Source organism: Cavia porcellus, unplaced genomic scaffold (assembly GCF_034190915.1).
Source record: "Cavia porcellus strain 051 isolate PalLab524CR breed Dunkin Hartley unplaced genomic scaffold, mCavPor4.1 scaffold_28, whole genome shotgun sequence".
Classification (NCBI taxonomy): Eukaryota; Metazoa; Chordata; class Mammalia; order Rodentia; family Caviidae; genus Cavia; species Cavia porcellus.
Genome location: NW_026947511.1, coordinates 30,679,345 through 30,693,304, shown reverse-complemented (window position 1 = coordinate 30,693,304; position 13,960 = coordinate 30,679,345). Strand labels below are relative to the sequence as shown.

At 37.2% G+C, this 13,960-nt stretch overlaps 1 protein-coding gene and 1 long non-coding RNA gene across 6 annotated transcripts in view; one reads left to right on the top strand and one right to left on the bottom strand.

Annotated features, from left to right (window-relative positions):
• Positions 1–13,960, bottom strand: part of Mcu (mitochondrial calcium uniporter) — a 193,247-nt gene that overhangs the window by 133,888 nt on the left and 45,399 nt on the right. The window lies entirely within an intron of this gene.
• LOC134473653 (uncharacterized) lies at positions 9,980–10,969 on the top strand. The gene is made up of 2 exons (XR_010044007.1): positions 9,980–10,085; positions 10,596–10,969. It is a non-coding gene; the product is annotated as an uncharacterized LOC134473653 (long non-coding RNA).

Here is a 13,960-nt window from a genome sequence, read left to right as displayed (position 1 = left end):
AAAAAAAATATATATATATATGTATATATATATATATATATACATATATTTTTTTTTTCCTTTTTCCTTTTTATCGGTACCAGGGATCGAACTCACGATTGCCTCCTTACAAGGCAGGCGCTTATGCTGCTGAGCTAAATCCCCAGCCCCAAAGACAGATATTTAAAACAGCCAAATTGCATCAAAAATATTTTAAATTGTCCTAAAGCTTGACTCAAATAGAATATAAGTTAAGGATATAAATGAGCAACTCACAGGAGAAATATGAAGAGCTAATAAGTATAAGAAAATGTTTGACCTCATTCAGAATCAGAAAACTCATTTAAAAGAATATAAAATTCTATTTCACATCCATCACATACATAGAAAATAAAAAGTGTGACAACAATAAGTGTGGGAAAGGATATGGAGCAGTTTAAAAATATAACCTGCTACTGAAAAAGTAAACTGATATGACATTGGGCTACCCTTATAAAGAAAGATATGTAAACCTGTATCCTAGCAACTCTACTAATAGGAAAAAATAATAAAAGCCTGATGCATGTACCCAGGAGACCTGTGCAAGAATGTTCACAGCAATATTTTTTAATTGTAGAGAAAACTGAAAACAGATGCATATCTATCAATGGAAAAATAAGTGTCCAAAATTGCCTGCTGAATAACTGAGGCTGAGGAATTTATATAAGTGCCTCAACGGAGGCCAGAGCCTCAAGAACCTGTGTGACATTACCAATAGGTACGTAACATGTATCAGAGAGAAGAGAAGATATACGCTGCAGAGGGAAGATCATCTGAAGAAACAGTGACCCAAGACTTAAATGTGATAAAAGACAGACTATGCTACACCCATGCTACAGAATCTTATGCAGCAACAAAAAAGGAAAAAATCATGGTATACCCAACAGTCTGAATACATCTCAAAAGCATTCTGCTGAGAGAAGGAAAGCAGTCTCCGGATGTTACAAATTACTTGATTCCATTTGCGTGACAAGCTGTGAAAGTACAGAAACACAGACTAGCTCAAAGAGTTTCATAATGAACAGGCAACAGGAAAATCTGAAGGGTGATGGAACCGGTCGGTCTGCATGCTGATTGTGGACAGGTGGCTGCACAAGCCCATACATCTATGTATATGAATACATGCCCAAAATTCAATTTTGCAACATATGCAATTTTAAATCTGAAAAAATCAGTATCTCCTCCAAAATGATGTGTCAGCAAAGGCACGTGGCTTCATGTCACACATCCACAATATGAAAACAGAAAAGTTACAGGATCATCATGTAGTTAGATTATTCACATAAATACTATGACATTTCTGTCAAAGATGCAGAACAGAAGTCCTAAAAATAAGAGTGCCTAAAAATCAAACATGTAATTGATGTCTTGCAATAAAGTATGCTTAGAAAAAAAAAAGTGCCCAGTTTTTAAAATATTTCGTGAATTCTTAATCTAGAATTTTAAAATAATATTGCATAATTAAAAGGAAATCTTTTCTTGTCACATGCCTGCAAACCTTGCAAGGGATGGGAAATGTTCAATCTGTTTATATTTTTCCCTTTTTATTCAGCCTCTCAGGTCCAGTGTTCCCAGAATAAAAAGCGATCAAAGCTCTGAGGTGAAGGGGACCCCACTGACAGATCAGGAAATTAACACTGATAATTTCATGACCTCACTTCCCACAACATACCAGGGTTCCCAAAAGAGAAAATCACAAAGCTGTAACAGTGTCCTTTAACCAGGCTGACCGTGTGTTCCAATTTACCTGGAACAGACGGGTTTAACACCTGCTGTTACAACAATTACTAGCAGCACTCTCTTTCACATAGAAGGTGAAGGCTGCAATTTGGACAATGAATTCTATTCTACGGCCACTTACCCTCCTTTAAAAACCTAACTCACAATCTCTGTCACCAAAATATAGAAAGAAGTATACACAAAAAGAAGTCCCTAGATACAAAAAGGCAGGAAAACTTAATCTGATTAATGTATTAACTTTACATATTGTAGCCAACAAAAATCTTTGGATCACACAAATGCTCTATGAAATCTATTCCCTTACATTTTAGGAGAAAAAGCACCTTGCAGTCATGCTGAAGAAAAATAAATCACCCATTTTAAAATGTCCACTCATCTCTCTAATTTTCTCAAGCTTTAAAACTTTTTTAAAGCTTTCTGTTCCAATTTAGGATGTTGTCTGCCAATTTTTTTTTCTTTTTTTCTGGGTCTTGGGAATCAAACTCAGGACCTCACACTTGCCAGCCTGTCTGCAAATTCATCTGTTTCATTTATGTGATATTCTGTCAAGATAAGAACAAGGTTCAAATTGCAACTCATTCTTCAGTCTGTAACAAGTATGGACCAGAAGTTTAGTTCAGTTCTGCATGGGTCAGTTTGGTGTAGTTTGGTTCAGTTTGGTGTAGTTTGGTGTGGTGCGGTGTGGTTTGATTTGGTTTGGTTTGGTTTTGAGACAGGGTCTCTCTGTATAGTTCAGCTTGGCTTTGAACTCACTGTACAGCCCAGGGTGGCCTCAAACTCACATCAATCCTGCTGCCTCTGTCTCCCAAAAGCTGGGATTACAAGCATGTGCTATCATGCCTAGCTTATAGTCTATCACTTTTAAAACAATGAACTCTTCTCAGAGAAGGAACTACCTAGATTCCTTATGGTTCACCATTTGAACAGTCCTGGGCAGGGAAAACTTAAAAAGCTGTTATCATCCTTGGTTACTGATTAGGTGGAAAGATAATAAGATGACAGATTCCTTATCCAGTGTATCAGCCACTACTCACATGCTCTATGTAGAGCACTTGAAGTACGTATCATCGGAACTGAGATGTGGTAAGATTTTTGAAGATAGTTTTAAAAACTGAGTGAAATAACCATATGAGTTGAAATACATTTAAATAACATTCTAATACATCATTTAAGTAAAATATATTATTCAACTTTATTTTACTGTTTCTTTTTACAGGGAGGGACCAGCGCTGAGACTTGAACCCAGGACCTTGTGCATTCACTTTACCACTGAGCAACATCCCAACCTCTTTCTACTGTTTTAACATAGTTACTAAAAAGTTTTAAATCACATATTTGGCCACATATTAAATCAACTATTTGTGTCATCAAGGCAATATTTCTATTGAAAAGGTCTTTCAATAGACTGTTCTACTGTTTCATAATAATTTTATAACAATAGCAGGCATGAGTGACTCATAAAGTCTTCCTAATTTCATCAAAAGTGCCAAAGTGAGGAAGTTATTTAAGAACAATGCTTGTTACAGTAATGTAACAAGTGTGTTATATTCTTTAAGAGATTTTTGAAAAGAATAAAAAGAAAACCAAAGCAATAATTCAATGTTTTTAAATATAATTCTTTTTACATTTTATTGGTACAGGGATTATTCTTAATTCATGAATGGGGGTAGGGTTGAGACAAGATTTTGTTATGCAGTTCAGGCTGGCCTTGAACTCACTATATAATCCAGGCTGACCTCAAATTTGTGATGATTCTCCTGCCTCAGCCTCCCAAGTACTGGGATCACAGGCATTCGCCTCCACATTGGATTCTTCCTAATTCTTAAAAAAGCACATTACTTAACATTAGTATACACATTGTGCAAAGTCTAAAGTTTCTCAGAGAAACCAACAGTGGATTTTAGGAGACGACAGTACCCAGAGGTAAACCTAGGACAACAGAGGAACACAATGGAGAATGAGGACACAAACATAAGCAGAAATCAGCATGTGGGAGGCATCTCAAGTTAAAACAAAAATAAGCATCTTTGGGCTGGGGATGTGGCTCAATGATGCAGCATGTGTTGAGTATGCTTGAGGCCCTGGGCTCATCCCAGCACCACAGATGGATGGATGGATGGATGGATGGATGGATGGATGGATAGACAGGAAGGTTAAATGCCTTTGTCCTGCAACTTCTTCCCAAACTTTCCTTCATTTTTTCATTTTTTACTGTTGGCCAATTTTGGTCACATCTCCAAGGACAAACTGAGGCGACCTAAACAGTTTCATTCCCTGGTTCAGAATTACCTTTCTGCTTTCAATTTTCAAATAGGCTATATTCACACTTGACAATTTGGCACTGTTTACCAAATTTCTAGGTAGATTTTAAAAAGTCAAAGTTGGCATTAGAAGAGCCAAATAAATCACCTTATACAGAAACAAGTGTAGCAAGTTTTACATTAAATTTACATTTCAGACAATTGCTGAATGTTATAAGGATACAGTTAACACAAAATCCTCTAGTACACAGAGGCTAATGTAATCTCCCAAGGCAGTTTCAGATACAGTCACACAGTCAACAACAGGGGGAAGATGTTCTGAGAATTGTGTCATCAATTTTGTCCCTGTGTGCAGACCATACATACAGACACAAACCAAGGTGAGTACAACATCACTGGTAATACAATTTTATAGGACCATTGTGGTATATGCACTCTGTCATTGATCAAGACACTATTTTGTGGCACACAACTGTATTTCAAACACACTGAGATCTTATTACATATCTTAGAACTAATAGGAAACCTGAAAACAATAGATACTGCTACAACAAACAAAACAAAATGGTGTATCTATCTAGAGCTAGATTTATCCACTTTAAAAGGGAGGTATTATTTGTACAGATATCACAGAGGACATTTATGTTTCTTCAATACTTAAAGTTACCTAAAAACCCAAGAACACTTGCACTAGACCTTTTTTCTTTTATTTAAAAAAATATGGATTTTCCAGGTTTGTAATATGAGCTTCTGATCAATAGTTTTTTTTTTTAAGCCTAACCATAATTGGAATATTTTATAAAGGCTTCTCTTCTTGGTTTTTAAAAAGCTACAAGACCAGTGTGGCTGCTAGTAAGTAGTTTTGTATTCAAATACTACAGCTATTCAAACTTGGCAGAACCAGGTGGGATGAGCTACACGAAGAAACATTAAATACAGCCTTAACGATGGGATGATAAAGTCCTGGAGATGGATTCTAGAATGATTTATAACTCATATGAATGTGCTTAACAGAAACGAAATGTACACTTTGAAGTGGTTTTTTTTTTTTTTAAAAGATACATTTTATATTATCTTATCACCTTTTGTTTATCTCACTGTGTAGCCCAGGTTGGTTTCAAACTCATGGCAATCCTTCTGCCACATCCTCTCAAATCTTGGGATTACCTGCATATACTTCCACGCCAGACTCACAGTATATTTTAAAAAAAAAAAACTTTTAAGCCAAGTGTAACTATAGATTTTTACAGGTAAACACTAAGGCTATAGTGAAAAGGTCATAAAAAAGATTATGATACATGGTAAAGAAAATGCTTTTAAGCAAAAAGCTCTCACTGAAAAAGCACACTGTGAGTATACCCTATTTCACGAAATATTTGCATTTGTAATGTGTAGTTTCTGAATAAAATATTGAAAAGTATTCCACTGGAAGAAAATTAACTTTAAATTTATAACTAACTTTATCTCTTAACACTCATGAAATTTGAGCCTATCAAAATAAACCTGTTTGCTTTAAAAACATTGAATTAAATTGTTTCTAAGTTGTCTAAATCTTTCAATTTTATAAATAGGGTTTTTAAAATTTTTATTTTTATTTTTACTTTCATTTTTGAGGCACGGTCTCACCATGTAGTGTAGGCCAGCTTTGAACTTGCTTATGTAGCCCAGCTTGGCCTGGAACTCACAGTGATCCTTCTGCCTCAGCCTCCCGAGTACTGAAATTACAGGCATGTGCTACACAAATGACTATAAGTAGGTTTATAAACTCACAAAACTATCCCCAATTTTAAAATATTAATATGAAATAATAATCGAGGATCTCCCTATACAAATTCAAAAATAAAAGAGGCTGAGGGGCAGATCACTTAAGAGTATTATCTTATGTTAATACTGAACAGCTATAATATGTATGAAACATCAGCTGGAAAGGCGGAAGCTGACTGCTGGCTGACTGCAGACACAGAGGTCTGTCTACACATCCCTGCAGTGCTTCCAACTAAACTCGGAAACAAGCCTGGCAGTAAGAAGTCCCCATGGCAGCTCAAGTAAGCTGGTAGAACCAGATGTTTTTAGGACAGGAGAGTGAGCCTGCCTCTAAAACAGCCACTACACTAGCTGTTTTATGTTTCTTCTCAAAGCTGTGACCACTCAGCCAAACATTCCTGCATTTTCTCCTCTCCTCCAATTCCTCCTGCATGTAAGACTTAGCTGGCAAGATGAAATCAGCACACGAATCCAATCTGTCACATCCTGTTACTGCTATCCCCCCAAAAGTTAACCACCAAAAATCTTTTTAAAATAAATTAATAAAAAGCTGCTTTGGATCTAGGATAGGAAAAACAAAGCCAAAGGATCAACTATATAGTTACTCCATAACATATAGAAAAAAATTATAGAAGATACAGAAAATACTTTCTATATTAAGAGTAAGTGAATAAGAAAAATGGGAAACACACATCCTATGAAACATATTTAACCCAGTTACACACACACACACACACACACACACACACAGACTCACAGGGGAGAAATGAAGATGATGAACCACAAAAACATAAATGCCTAGATTACTGGAAAGAGCTGCAGAGTTTAATTACACCACAGAATAGTACTTTGCTAAGCCCCTCAGAATCAGCTGCCACGAGGCACTAAGAGAATTTCAAATAGATGTAAAGGTACTACTTAGAACTAAGGTTATTTTAAGTCTAATTAACTGGTCTCACATTCCATCACTCACACATAAATCTTTTATGACTTCTTCATAGCCATTCTTCCAATGAAAGCATTTTCCCTCTAGGTGATAATGCAAAATAAATTTGTACTTGTCAAAGTTTTTAATTTATTTCTAAATCCATAATATGGCCTTTATTTATGAAATAAAGCTTGTTATACTGCAAGATTCTAGAAGCAAGAACATGTCTTACATAGCACCATAAATTAATACACGGGAAAAAAATTCTTCCAATAAGTAGAACCAAGCCTGCCATATAGTACTCAATGACTACTTGCTGAATAAAGGAATTAATTATCATAAAGCTAACCTTTCCTTATAAAGATGCCTAGGCAGCAATGCCATCAAAACCGTGAAACAATCAGGGGCCTCCCTGCTCCTTCACACACACACTCACACAAGCCTACTGGATCCAAAAAAATCAAATTTCAAGTACTTTTCCTTGGCCGGCTTAACAAAACCCCTAGTGGTTTTATAGTTTTGTGCCCCCTAAAAATCACCTTCAAGCTTCAAGTGCAGAGTCTTCAGGAGACTGATCTTTTTTAACTTGGGTTCTCTGGAGTCTCCTGTCCTGGCTCTGCCATAGGCAGAAGTCTTTCAAAATTAATGACTCTGAGCTGGGCACAGTGGATCATGCCTGTCATATCAGCTATTCAGGAGGCTGAAGCAGAAGGATAACTTAAATCCAGACCTGGAGACTAACCTAGGCAATATAGCAAAACCCAACCTCAAAATAAATGAAACTAATGACTTTATTATTAAACAAATCTATACACATGAAAGTTTGAGGATATTGGTCTGATTTATCTTCCCCTGAATTCCACATGAATCCCAGTAGGTATGATACGCAACCACTCAATGCAAACAAGAAAAACATAGCTACTGACTTTTTGGTGGGGTCCGGAGAGGGAGGGTACTTGGAATCAAACTCACGACTTTGTGCTTGCTGAGCTATATCCCCAGCCCTATGGCTATTAATTTGTAAGTGAAAACATTAACCACCCGCGACTAGAGGTTGTGTCTTTAAGAGCTGTATTCATTACTGAGCATTATTTAATTAAAGTCCTAGGAGTCTTTAAAAAAATATAACTGCAAGTCCATGATGGCCAAGTGCAATGGCATATGTCTATAATCCTCAGAGGAAGAGGCAAGAATAATGGAATAGAAGTTTTAGGTATAAATAATCTACAAATCAAAATCAACTTGGAAGAGAAACACAGGAAATGTCAATAGTGATGATGCCAACCAAAAGAACTATGAACACTTCTCACAGTACAGATGCCTTTTATTCTACCTGGCATGCAAATAGTATCTTCTGTTATCAAAAGAAGATTGTTCTACATGTTTATCCTTTTCAATAAACTTCCATAAGTCACAGGGACATGTTTTTAACATAATTTGTTTCTGCTAATTGAAACCTGTATTTAGCCAGAGACCACTAAATGTTGCTCTCAATACCTCAATTATTAAAGTCATTAACTGTTGTATCTGAGGAGAAAAAGAAATACATGAATAAGTAAATGCTTTACTATTTTATTAACGACTACTGACATATGCTGGAAAAGCCTTCTTGTGAAATACAACTAGAATCTTTTTATACATCCAAGAAGTGTCGCCTACTAGATCTAGAAAGCTTTTACCTCAGAATCACACTCTCATCTCCTCCCAGCCTCGACTGGATTGAAGGCATCTGTGCTGTGCTGTGCTGTGCTGTGCTGACAGAGAGCTCATTAAGAGACACAACCACATCTACCAGCAGCACACTGGCCCCCAGCACAGGAACGAATGACTCACAGCGCCTTCTACTTTGAACTCATCCTTGTACTACATTAACTTTTATGACCTCTCTGGAATGAAAGTCACAAATCCAAGAAACAAACAGTATGCAAAATACACATGGGAATAAAATAGAAGTCAGAAATACAGACTTTTAAAAAATCAGAATTTTGAGGCTAGTTGTTAAGGCATTCCAACAAAATTGGTAAGCAATAAGTTTGAATTGGAAAAAATCGCTTCTTCAGATGTTCTGTCATTTCACTGTTAGACTCACAAATTACGGAGCTTCCTATTTGGGGATAATAGAAAAGAACCTTCACAACAGAAGGAAAAAAAATGATGAGGAAAGCACTCTTTTCTGGTGGCAACAAAACAGTAAACAAGGAAACTACCACTTCAAAACTGGGAGAAGACAGTGATCAGATCAAATGGAGGGCCAGAGTAAAGCTTCATTTTCTTTACTGGCCAACGTCATGTACTTGGCCTGCTTCTCAAGGTAAGAGACTGATTAACCAGACCCCAAACTCTACTGCAGAAAGTCTGACTGTGGGCGCGTGAGACGCTGGATTCCTTACAATGGAAAATGTTCAGAAACACAGAAGCCTGAACGACTACTGTAAGGGAGACTATTAAGTTCACACCGAACAGATATTAATACTTTTAAACTAGAATTCAAAGAAAAAGAGCATTTACACAATCTGACTTTATTCCAATCCCCAGTGCAATTTTTAAAATCCTATTTGATGTTATACAGTTTAACAAGATTCAACTTATCCTAGGCTTAATAAGCTCCTATGTTATTTTTAAAGTGATAAAAGGGAATGGTCTACCTGAAATTCGGACATGAACTTCACAGCAATGTATACAGTCACTCTTACCTTTTGTTTTTTGGAGTGGAGCGGAGTAGGAGTGGGGTCAACTACTCACTAATAGTCCAAAAATTTAAGGTATATTATACCTTGACTCTCCAATTCAGAGCCTCTATTCAGTAATTACAGTTCATTGTGCATCCGCTTCGCACACATCGCTGTGGCACACTGAAGTCATAGTGTTTAGACTCTACGTGAACACTGTATTTGCTTTCTAATACACTCCCAAACATATTTTTGACTCTAAATGAAAAGAGTGTGCCAGTAACAGTGTAAACAAAAGGGCTGGGAGCTTGAAGATTGGCATTTTCACCAACAGAAAAGAAGCACGAAGACATTCTTACAAAAGATGCGAACAAAGTCAAAGCATCAAAAAGCCAAAGCCTAGGTTGCAAAAAGGAGAGGAGAAAATAAGGAGCCTGAAAGGTGAGACTGGGTTCAAACTATGAAAGGCTTTCAACACGCCAGCCGGCAGACTTTAAGCTTTATTCTCCAGGCAACAAGCCGCAAAGGGTTCTCAGCAGACAGAGGACCATTCTAAACTGTGCCAAATATAGAATTCCCACAGATAAGAAGCTGTATGTTCCACTGACATTTCCTTACACTCTGTCACTTATACCCTTAACTACCGAACTAAGAGGCTGGATGCCAGTGCCACGCTATCTGCACACATTTCCTTTCCTCAGACAAGTAAGAATTCACATTTCTTTGCTTATTATCAACTTTCAAGAAAGGCTCTTTGTCTTGCTGCCCCATTTTATCTAAGACAAACAGCAAAAACCACAGGAAAATGACTCTCTCCTCTAACATTTGCTCAATCCACACGCTAAATCCAATAGGCAGGGCGCACACTGTTATTATACATGACTCCTGCTACTCCTCATGCCAGGAGGCGACTTTGTTGTGGTTTTGTCATGTTGAACACTGAACCCAGACTCTGACGAGAGCCTGGTGAGTGCTGTTCCTCTGAGAACCACCTCCAGCCCCGGAACCCCTTCTTATCTGTTTGCTGTGCAATGAAGGAGTGAAGAATGGGGAAGTTTTCTCAGCGCCCCAGGTCACTTACTCATGTAACTTTCCCCAACTTTCTCTCCCCAAATAAAGTCCTTTGATTATTGTAACTATAAGCCTTTTTCCATTTACAGAATAAAACTTTTCCAATAGTTTTTATTTATAACAGACTGTTAACTCTCTCCCCAGATCTAGTTTAGGTTCCGGCATTCCTCTAAGATTTCTCCAGCTGCACTCCCAGCAGCTTGAAGGCCTGAAGACCAGGAAGCAGCACTTCTGTCTAAGATGCCCCCCCTGTGCACCGCTCAGCCTTGCTACCCTGCCAAGTGAAAACCAGGAGACTTAACAGAGCTGCTCTGGAGTAATAAACAGCTTGGTGCCCTGAGGCCTGCATCCAGAGATGGTCCACTCTTGAACTTCAGGACAAACCTAAGCAAAGAAGGAGGAAAGATGCCAATGGTCCTTCTAAGGAATTCATATAGAATACCATACGGATAAAGGCTACTCCTTGAATTCCTTCCCTTTAAGTTTAAAATTATAAAACCCTTAGAACGACTCTATGTGCTGTCTCAAGGCTGGGACCAAAGGTTAGCAGTCACCATTTGACACAGAAGCATAGAATAATAATTAAAAACAAAATTTTTGTTGAATCGAGGTTCCTGCTCAGTTATATTACTACTTTTGTTCCTATACAGCCTTCACTAAGTTTCTACTATCACATTAATGATTACCCTTCTTTGTTTCCATACCTCAAAGACACTAACACACCTGGTCATAGAAAAGGAAATGAAATTAATATATCAAAGAGACATCTGCACTCCCATCTTTATTGCAAGCACTATTCAGAATAATCAACATATGAAACTGACGTATATGTCACCCACAGTTAAATGGATAAAGAAAATGTGAATATCAGAAGCCCAGAGTGCTGGCATACACCTGGAAACTCAGAACTCTAGAAGACTGAGCCAGAAAAATTTCAAGTTCAATCCCCATTACCACCTCCCCAAAAAGTGGTATGTACAGTATTCATAATGGAATACTATTCAGTCAAAAAAAGAACAGAATCCTGTCATTTGTGACAACACAGATAAACCTAGAGAATATATAAAGTGAAATAAGCCAGGCATAGAAAGACAAATATTGCTTGGTCTCACTCATATATCAAATTAAAAAAAAAAAAGTTGATCTCTTAGAAACAGAAAGGAGAACGGTAGTTTACCACACAGGCTTAGTTGGTTAAGGGAAAGGGTAGAAGAGGGAGACGATATATATAATGTCAAAGAATATATAATGACAGTTAGACAGGAGGAATATTTTTCTAATGTGTCCAGAATGGGCACATGCATAGCAACAGAAGTAGACAAGCAATTGCCAGGGTGAAGGGAAGGGAGAGGGAAAGGGGTAACCAGCATTAATGATTATGGAGTTTCTTTTATTTGTGATAATGACCTGAAATTAACTGTGGTGATCATGACTCTACAATCACACTTTAAAGGGGTAAACCATATGATATACAAATTAGATCACCAAGAAAGCTCTTTAAAAATACCTAGAAATACAGCTCAGTGGCAAGATGTACACTTAGCAACGTGACATCCTAGGTTCAATCCTTAACACCAACGCCCATACACACAAAAATTACACACACCTAAAGGCAAATACATCTGAGAATGCAAACTGATTATGGTAGAGTTTGGGCTATGCAGGTTACCATGATACTAGCAACTACTATGGTTCCTACTGGTTGGGAAAAAAACCCTAAGTTTAGAGAAAATAAATGAAGAGTTCCATTCAAGACAAATGTTTATGGTCATTTAGAGCGTAAGCCACATCTTATATGCCCTACATCTTTCATTAATAAGGCCAAAAAGTTCTGAGGAACATTGTAGTGAATTGTAACCAGAATAAACATTGAAGACAAAGTCTGCCCGTTAAAGCTCTTTAACCAAATGCTAGCATAACAATTTCTCCTAACACCACTATGGCAAACATCCAACAGTGCTACGCTGATAGCAACAATGTTATTTAAACGGCTATATGCTACACGCCTCCTTTTAAAAAATTATCGAAAAGGCACTGTTAAGCAAAGACTAAAGAAGCCTATGAAAAAAAGTCTGTTGACAAAATGCTACAGATTTCAAAACATGTGAGAGCCCCATTAACAGGCACAACTTTATATTTTTATGTATACATTTAAAATTAAATTTTAAAAATGATAAATTTATAATCTAAGAAAATATTAAAAAAAAAAAAAAACCAACCTGTATCTTTATTTTGAAAAGGTCCTATGAGTGTCCAGGTTAACTCTAAGATAATAAACTCTATCAGTTCCACTAGTCTATGCAGATATAGTGAATCTTAATCAGTGTACCTATTTAATAAACAGAGATTTGCTAATTAAAAAAATACAATAAAGCACCTGATCACAATGCAGAACTTGAGGAATGCTCACTCCAGTCAACTGCTGTCACTTCCCCATTTAACTTATATATATACATACATATATATATATTTTGTCTTTTTCGTTTTTATCGGTACCGAGGATCGAACTCATGACTGCCAGCTTGCAAGACAGGCGCTTATGCCACTGAGCTAAATCCCCAGCCCCCCATTTAACTTTTTAAAGCCTGACTCAAGCAACAATAAAAGGATAGACAGAAGGATAGATAGATAAGATAAACATAAAGATTTTTGTAAGTATGTGAGGGAACTACAACATTTAGAGAAGTGAAAACTTAATCTAACACTAGGGATAGTGAAGGGAGCAGACAGGCCCAGAGCTTCTGTTTACGACTTATTTACTGAAGCAGCCTAGCAACATTTCTCCTGAACAACTCCTAGAGGCAAGGATGGGTCATAGTGTTGGCTTTTCCAGTCAGCCCGAAGGGCCAGCACTTGGTCTCTGGTTTCCATCTGAGGGGAAAAAACGATGTCTGCGTTAGAGGAAATATTTTCCTAAGAAAATACAACAGTTTTTTCCACTCACATTTCCTTTTAGAACTAACAGCCTTTACACAGTATGGGTTTTCTAGGCAGCAGGAGTCCGGGGGAGGAAATGAATCACAGAAAGTAGTCAGGATCTCAATACTTAGTTACCTAATGATCCAAACCTGGAGGCTAAAGGTAAATCTAAGCAAGCAAAATGATCTATGAAAGCCCAACCAAATTTCTCTCTCACCATCTAAAGAACTAGAGAAAGGAATAAGGGTAAACAGAAAGAAAATTAGTCTTCCAAAGGCAAAATAAAGTAAAATAAAATAAATCAAATCCACATGTCCTACCTCCACATGTACACATGTCTCAATACATGTGTAGGGGCAGAAAAGGAGGTGATTCCCTTCTTGCCCATCATAAAAAGCCGTGGCCAAAACCTCTAGACTGGAAGAAAGGACAGGAAAAATAATAACTACTTAGTTTGATCATAATTTTAAGTGATTAAAGATCCAAAGGTAAGCATGGCAGCCATGTAGAAGTCTGACTGGATAAAAAGGTACGTTGTGATGCCAACAGGCAAGGCTGTCTGCTTCCTGGCCTCTTCCTCCCAGGCACCA